We start from the raw sequence: 6,000 nt of genomic DNA, 5'->3' as shown, positions 1-6,000 counted from the left end.
GTTCTGAGAGAAAAAGATCAGTATGATACATTTTTTTCTTTTACTGAGGAGAACCTAGGTTGCATTTTCTAAAGTTTTCTTGGATTAGGATTAGCGTATAGTAGCAAGTATTGTCTTGAATCCATTTTTGTATTCAAAAAAAGCATTTAGACCTTTTAAATGTTTTCCACATTCCATGTTAAAAACATAAATCTAAAGGGATTTCTTTGGTGTTTTCCGTGACAGATCAGCACAAAGTTGTGTGTATGAAGCAGTAGGAAAGGATACGTGGGTCTTACCATTATTCAGAGAAGCATCAAGAATCCCACACTAGCTATTAAGAAAAGCAGCAATTGCCACGGCAACAGCTAATGGGGATCCAGATAACCAAACAAACAAAACAAACAAGGAGGTATACGCTACAATGAATACATTCAAACAAAAACGAAACACAGAACATAATCAATTGTTGTGACGAAAAAAAATGAAATTGATTAACATGTGGATGAGGACAAAACTTTTTTCTTTTAACCTTGGCAGTTATTTTCTAATTTTCTGTTCTCTAATTGGTGAATAGAGAAGAGATTGAAAAGGAAGAGCTGCAGAGATCCACAGCTCAGGCTGGAGAATCACTTGACAGGAAGCTAATGGTCAAGAAATTTGTCACGAGTCATAAAGGAAAATATGGGCAAATATGTAGAAGAAAATGATTTGCTCGGATGAGACCAAGATTTAACCTTTTAGTGTAAGACGTTGTATGTGTTGCAATGAACACATAGAACACAACATGATGCTGCAACTGCTGTGTTTTCTTCCAGGTACGGGGAAACTGGTCACAGTTGAGGTAATTATGGAAACCCTGAGATAAAAACCTATCAGGGGACTTCACACTGTAGGAGAGGGACACTTTTCAAAGGTGGTGGAACAAAGTTTTGATTCATGAAAGTAAATAAAATTGCATACTATGCTATGAGATTTGTAAAACTTTGAAAACCATGTATCACTTTGGCTTCAATTACCTAATAATGCAATATTTTACTTGTTTATTACATAAAATCCCATTGAAATACATTGATGTTGCGGTTTTAAGATCTCAAAATGTGAAAAGCTTACATTTTCCAGGCACTGTGTATACCATACTGTATTCTGTACTTAATTGGTTAAATGTCGACAAAGTATACCTCTGACATAAACGTTTTTATAAAGCAGATGGACTAAAAATACCTATCTCGCAGCAGAATCTATTAAATGACAAAGTAGTTATCTAGTGACAGTCCATGTCTCTGCTGTGCAGTAAAGTGCTTCAGGGAAAATCACATCAATGTTTTGTAAAATGGCTTTGACATTTGACATTAACCATTACCAAATGACTGGCATGGGAACAATGTTTGTGTGCTTTAGCATCCTGGAATAAGCTCTGCTGTGATTCTGCTTCTAAGCACTTCCTACATTTCACAGCGATGCTTGTAGAAAATGTCTGACTTAAAGATCTCATTGTTTTCTTAACCGTCTCTGCAGAATTTAGAAAGAGAGCAAGAGTTTCCTCTCTCCACTCACACATTCCCACTTTAATATTTAAGAGAGCAATATTTTCCATTAAAAAAAATAAAAAATTCAAGCATTTCCATATTGTAAAATGCCCACGCAAGTGAAGCTGCTTCTTCTTCAAAACACATTCTAGCATTTTTTTTTTTTCCAGAAAATGCATAATAATTTAAATGGTAATAACACAATATTCTGAACTGCCAGCACATTGCTACCCACACATGAGTGCATGTGCGGGTTGAGAGCTGAACGAGTCGAGAGACATCAGAACGCCGTGTTAACACAGTCTGCACTCCTTAATATCTTCGTCTGCTGCCCTCGTTCTTTGCTCTCTGAGGAATAAATACCTACTGATATAAAAAAAAACAAAAGCTCTGAAAAAAACAAAAAAATTAGCATAAAACAAACGAGAACTGAAAGTCACATGGAGCTCTTCGTCCGCTTCTGTAATGAGAAGCCAGCCACTGAAATTAGCCGTATTAGAGCTTCAGAGCGGAGCGATGATGCTGGAAGTCTAAGGTCAGCAACCTCATTTCAGAAACTGTGTTACAAGTAAATTTCCTCTAATGTAATTTTGCAAATAAAACCCCAACAACCAGACGGTTTTATTGCTGTGAATTTTACATGGAGAGAAAAAATGTTGGAAAATTTATATGAGCTCGAGTGAATTTGTTACAGTGAGTGAGTGATTCACATGTTTACACATAATCTGTTTAAATTAGGGTGGCAAGAGGAAACGGTCCTATAATTACAAACACAGCGTGTCCAAAACAAAAAAATATTCAGATGTTTTTGTGCAATTTGACTGAATGTTATAAGAATAAAAAAAAGTCTGCAACAAAGAAGTGAGTTTCCTCTGTAATGCATGTCCTCATAGAGTTCAGAAATGAAGAATGTTCTCTTTACTTTGCCAAAAGCAGAAGTACAAGTCTGTTTTGTTCTGATGAGTTGTGTAGAGTAGGTTAATAAGGTACTGGCATTAGAAGAGCTTGGATGTGATCCTCATATTCGTCTTTCACAACCTTAAATTAGCAAAAGTTTGGACTTCCTAAAATTGGGAATAGCTAATATTCTCCTGTTTATAATTTATTTATTTGCTTCATTTTTACCTTGTTGGAGAACATATAAACAGAAAACAGCTCTAACGGGAGCAACATAGAAAATGTGATTGAAAAATAAAATTAAAAATGTTAATTTCTAAAGGAATTCAAATATTAGTGAGGAAAGTTTGAGCATGCTAGCTGGTCACGCTGTGTCTGTGATCCCTCCAGGAGCTTCTAAACAAGAATCACCATTCATCCAGAGAAGGTGTCATGTTTGCAGAGTGAGTCGGACCCAAAGGCAGGAAGGCAACAGGCGTCAGGCAGAACACAACATGATGGGGCGATTAATTGAATGTGACACAACTCTGGACCTGCAAAAGCTGAGGAGTCCAAAAGCCAACACAGAAGAACACGGGGTTCAAGCTGGTATGAAGCAAACAGGAAAATCTGACAACGAGAGGATGAAAATCAAATGCTTATATAAATGTATACTTGGATTGTGTTACTGCTTTTGGATGAAATACAGGGGAATCATTTTTAATAGGCAGCAGATTTTAAAAGAACTGAACATCTCAGAGGAAGGTGGAGAAATGACTGATGAGTAAAACAATTATTTAAATTAATAAATTAAATGTCTGAAACATAACATGACAAAGCTAAAAACAAGAGGTATAAACATGAAAAAAGGCATAGAAAGGGGATGTTTTTTTCTTTTTTTGCGACTATTATTAAACTGCAGTTTGTTTAGACCTCAGATGTGTTGAGTCACTGTTATCAGCACCTACTATCTGTAGTGGTACTGGTATTGTTTTTGGCAGCTAACTCTAATTAGTTGGCTGCATTCATGCAAAATTGTATTTTGGTGATTACTTCTTCACAGAGGAAGTATACTTAAAAACCACAGAGTCATAATAAAGGCTCCCTCAATATCACTGCTCAGTAATTCAGTTAAAATCAAAGTAACATCTTAAATTAAATCCTAATAAATATGCAGTTTAGATTCGTTTTGAAATAGTGAAATAGTCTTTTTTTTAAGCAATGAATTGCAGTCATATTCAGTTAGTTAGAAACATATTGGTGAGTTTACACATACTGTTTGTCATCTTCAAGCTGGTATAAAACACTTTTTCAAAGCTACATCACTGCTTTGAAAGCTTGTGATTTTTAGTGATCAGGTGTAATTTCCTCATTGTAAAAGGGAAAATCCTTTTAGTTAATAGAAATAAAGGCTTTCAAACATTAATCTGTGTGTAATTAATCTGATATAAAGTGTTTCACTTTGTAATAAATATGCATTTCAGTAATATTAAAATTTATGGAGTGGGTTTGTAGATATTATGACTTAAAAACCGCTACTATCCAGTCAGTTTTCATATTTTCTTACAGTCCCAGAACCATTTCTAATGTAGAAAGTTTCTGATCTTCATTTACATGATGTGGAAATAAGAGAAAGAAAGTTGGTTGTTGCCAAAATTCTGTTCTGTACACCATCCCTAAATCTGTGCCACCCTGGATAGAGAGCCCATGTCATATTTGTAGAAATAAAATATGACATAATCCACAATCTACGTAAAACTGAGTATATTTGTTTTGCTAGTTGTGCAGATGTGACACTTATATTGTGATACTGGGAGGATTTATGAGCTAAAACCTTAAAACAATGGATGTGATCAGAGCTAATGCCACCCACAGCCCAGTTCAGCCGTTGGTTACCGTGGTGACAGAATACAGGTTGATGGAGAGTCGCTGGTAACCGAGGAGACGCATAGACTACATCCTGCAGCTCTGGAGTCGAGAGACGTAAACAGGTGCTGTTTTGATCTCTGCTTCATCAAAATCCTTTTAAAAAAATCTATTTAATTTCTGTCAACATTTTTTAAACAAAAAACAAATTATCTGTGTGCAAAGAAATAAAACTTAAAGTTAAGTAGTTTATTTTTTATAGTTATTCCTTTCCTGTTTTTTATCCAGCCCAATTCAATTAAATCAAGAAAGTCAGAGGAAGTCACAGCTGTGAGAACTGCACAAAAATACCAAACGTAAAATCAATGGCGGACTGATTGCACACTTAATATCAGTACACAAAGTAAACTTGACAGTATTACAAAGAATAACAACAAATATCAGAGTCTAATTATGAAACTGGTTTTCTATAGTAGTTCTAAACAATGAAAAGCAACGCAACACAGCAAGCATCACCCTCACATCTCAGCAGCTGAAACGCTCTGCAGCTGCAGCAGCACGGAGTCAGCCCACTCCTCTGAGCTTCATAGGTAATAAGATGGTGAGGCAGTAATGCTGATGAAATACCAAGAGAATCTGATTTGAAATTTGAGCTTTCTTTTATCTTTTACAATTGAGAGATGCCTATGGAATATTTATGACTTACTGACATGAGCACAAATTCAATTGCAGCTTCAAAAGCCTGCGATAAAGTGGGTGTGAAGTGGGTCGTTATGTTTAAATCAGCACTTCATTATGGGCAGGGTTTCATTGTGTATTTTTAAGGTATGTTAAGCAAACAAAATATATTATATCAGTAAGTGATCACCTGGGATGCAGGCTAACCAATTATTTAACTTACAAAAACAGATTTCCCACCCAGCAGTTTTCTCAGTGCTAAACTAACCTTCTTAGCTGCTGGCTGTAACTTTATTATTTTAAGACAGAACAAAGGAGTTGTGCTAATCCTCCTACGCTTAATCCTATCCCTAGAATTTGCATCATCTGCTGAAAAATAGATATTCTTGCTTCTGATAAATTGTTCCAAAGGATTTTCTTTATTTATCTAAACTCCCATCTATCTTATCTGTATGTATAAACAGTTTACTTTAGTTTCAAGTATTTCAGATTCTTTTTTACTTCCTGCTCTGTGCTTTATTTCATTGTAACAGATTCAATAATTACGTCTGAGGATGAAGAATTGCACAGCGCCCTCCATAATTATTACCATAAGTAGATGTGTACCGATGCCATAAAACACACGGTTGTTGTGCAGACTTGGTGACCCAGAGATGCCGCTCTTTACTCTGGTTCTACACCAGTCAGCTTTGGAGATCTTTTATTATAGTAGTTAAATTTGTTGGGCTGAAAATGAAATGTCTTAATGTTTTTGCTTAAAGTTCACCAACAAGCTTCAGCAATGAAAGTTTGCACGTGTGCAGGTTTTCTACCGATAAGCATCACACATAACCTCAGGAGACCTGAATTTTCCAGACCATATCAGGATGTGTATTTTTAGCACCGTCCACATTTATTGGCACTTCTGGTAAAGATCCATAAAAAGACTTAAAATAAGGTAAGTTGCAGTTGTTGATGATTAAGCTTGGGTCCTTGTCAAGCCTTTCTTGCTAAAGTCCCAGCTGTCATAAACTTTCTTTCATTCTTTTGCTCTGCCTATAGTTATGGGCAGATTTAGAGAAAATATCTAGTC

Source organism: Poecilia reticulata, chromosome 9 (assembly GCF_904066995.2).
Source record: "Poecilia reticulata chromosome 9, P_reticulata-male-v2, whole genome shotgun sequence".
Classification (NCBI taxonomy): domain Eukaryota; kingdom Metazoa; phylum Chordata; class Actinopteri; order Cyprinodontiformes; family Poeciliidae; genus Poecilia; species Poecilia reticulata.
The sequence above is the reverse complement of the archived record's forward strand: the minus strand, read 5'-3'. Positions refer to the sequence as shown.